Consider the following 2,500-nt stretch of genomic DNA (forward strand, 5'->3'; position numbering starts at 1 on the left):
GCGTGGAGGATCCCCAGACAGACCGGGCAGGCGTCGTGGTGATCTCTCTCATGAAGAGAAAAACCACAACCCTGTGGACACGGTCTAGCGCCAGGGTTAGCGGAGTTAGACGGTTTTGGCGAGCTCATTGCAATGAGACACACACATATGCACGTCAAGTAGTACACACTTAGAACCAGCTAGCGGGCTAGACAGGCGGTGTTTCAGAGTTAGGTGCCCAAGCGAGGTGAAGAGGCTTGAACTGGGGTAGCATCGCTGGTGACTGCGCTTAAGTACTACGTAGGCGGTGCTTGCTACGTCACCACGCGACTTGCCTTTCAGGCGTGAATAAAGGTGTCTTCAAGCCAGACCACGCGGGGGCGTGATATCCCATACTATCTGTGTTGTACCGAGTGAATCGACCGAAAGGGAACGTCATTACAGCATGTCAATGACTAATTACTTATGGATTTATGGACATTAAATGCTGTTGCGCCACCCTGCTGATGCGTCTGATCCTTCCCCAAAAACGTCTTTGATCCATATGTTACAGATGCTACAGAGTGGGCGAGAGACTGCATGAGCAATTGGTCTGTAAATAAAAATCGAAATGTATAGATGCATTGATCCTACGGCCAAGGATCGAATCGAATTGCATCGTATCGTGGGCCATTCTTAAGTATCGAAAATAATCATATCGTTAGCCCCTGCCCAATGCCATTGCTTCATAATAGAGGTGGAAAAGTAATGTGAAAAAAAATAAATCGAATCGGAATAATTCTTAAGTACCGAAAATAATCAAATCGCTGCCTTAAGAAATCAATATCGAATCGCATCGACATGCAGGCTGTGATTTACACCCCTAATGAGCGTAGCGCAGTCAGATAAAAAGTGGTTTAGGTAGATGCTGCAGACTTGTTGAGAGACTAATGTGTCCGGTAGTAGCAGCAGCAGTATTGTATTGTTGGAGAAGTGATGTGATGTGGTCCTCACATGTAGTATTATGCTAGCCAGGCTGTGCCCTCCTAGTGACACAACTAGTGCAACTAGTCAGGTCAAGAGCAATGCAAGTAGAATTCTGAGTTCCCAAAAATACGGGAACTCCTCCCCCTTTGTCGGTAAGCACACAACCATAAGCAAACCAAGGGAGGCGGGTCAACCATGCCGTTTGGTAAATGTAAATTGTTATGCTCTTGGTCAGACCAGGTCTTGGAACGTCGAGGATAATTAGGCTAGTATTATGCTACAGCCTGGGTGAGAGACTGCATTAGTGTGGTGCAGTCAGATAAACTCAGTGTTATAGTCTGTAGATACTACAGACTTGGCGAGAGACTGCATGAGTGTGATAGATGCTACAGACTGCATGAGGGTGGTGCAGCCAGATAAACTCAGTGTTATAGTATGGAGATGCTACAGACTGATGAGACTGATCATTTCCAGCCCCAAAAATGCTCAAAACCCACCTGGAAGCACTAAAGAAGCACTAAATCCCTCTCAATTTGAGATAAATTCTATTAATTTCTATGGGAATAAATCTGCACAAAAACCCACCCAAATTGCCCTTTTTACCCGTTTTTTTTTTTACCAACAGACGGTATTCCTAAGCACCCAAATTGGGTGAGAGACTACCTGAGTGTGGTGCAGTCAGATAAACTCCGGGTGACCTGCTGGGAATCTCTCACACAGCACACCTCTGACTCACGCACCTCAACTGGGGAAAACTGCTGACTTTGGACGGCTACTGAGTGGAGTCACATCATCCACATCCTCATTTTCTCTCGCTCTGTCTTGCTTTTTTTCTCTCTCTCTCTCTTTTTTCTCTCTTCTGTCTGTCTGTCTGTCTGTCTGTCTGTCTCTCTCTCTCTCTTTCTCTGTCTTCTATCTCTCTCAGTCACTCTTTTTGTCATTCTGTATATCATTCTCTGACTGTCTCTTTGTCTTTCTCTCTCTTCTCTCTCTCTCTCTCTCTCTCTCTCTCTCTCTCTCTCTCCTCTCTCTGTCTCTTTCAAATTTGACCAGTCTCTGTTTCTCTCGGTCACTCCTGTTGTCTTTTTGTATCTCATTCTCTGTCTGTCTGTCTGTCTGTCTTTCTCTCTATCTCTTCTCTCTCTCTTCTCTATCTCCCTCTCCCTCTCTCCCTCTCTCTCTCTCTCTCTCTCTCTCTCTCTCTCTCTCTCTCTCTCTCTCTCTCTCTCTCTATCTATCTGTCACACCCACCCACGCACGGACATATTATGTGCATGAATGTACACACACAAATACACAAACACACACACACACACACACGCACACACACAAACTCACAAGCTCAAACATATGACCGCAAGCACACACTCTTGACAGCCACAACAGGTGTGAACTCCCAGAGAAGATAATTTTACATATGCTCCACACCTCCCTGATGAATGTGTGTAACTGTGTGTGTGTGTGTGTGTGTGTGTGTGTGTGTGTGTGTGTGTGTGTGTGTGTGTGTGTGTGTGTGTGTGTGTGTGTGCGAGAGAGAGGGAGGAAGGGAGATAGA

The 2,500-nt window shown here is 45.9% G+C and overlaps 1 protein-coding gene across 2 annotated transcripts in view; it reads left to right on the top strand.

Moving 5' to 3' along the window:
* rxrgb (retinoid X receptor, gamma b) overlaps positions 1-2,500 on the top strand; it is a 56,576-nt gene that overhangs the window by 12,248 nt on the left and 41,828 nt on the right. The window lies entirely within an intron of this gene.

The sequence above is a fragment of the Engraulis encrasicolus genome, chromosome 6 (assembly GCF_034702125.1).
Source record: "Engraulis encrasicolus isolate BLACKSEA-1 chromosome 6, IST_EnEncr_1.0, whole genome shotgun sequence".
NCBI classification, from domain to species: domain Eukaryota; kingdom Metazoa; phylum Chordata; class Actinopteri; order Clupeiformes; family Engraulidae; genus Engraulis; species Engraulis encrasicolus.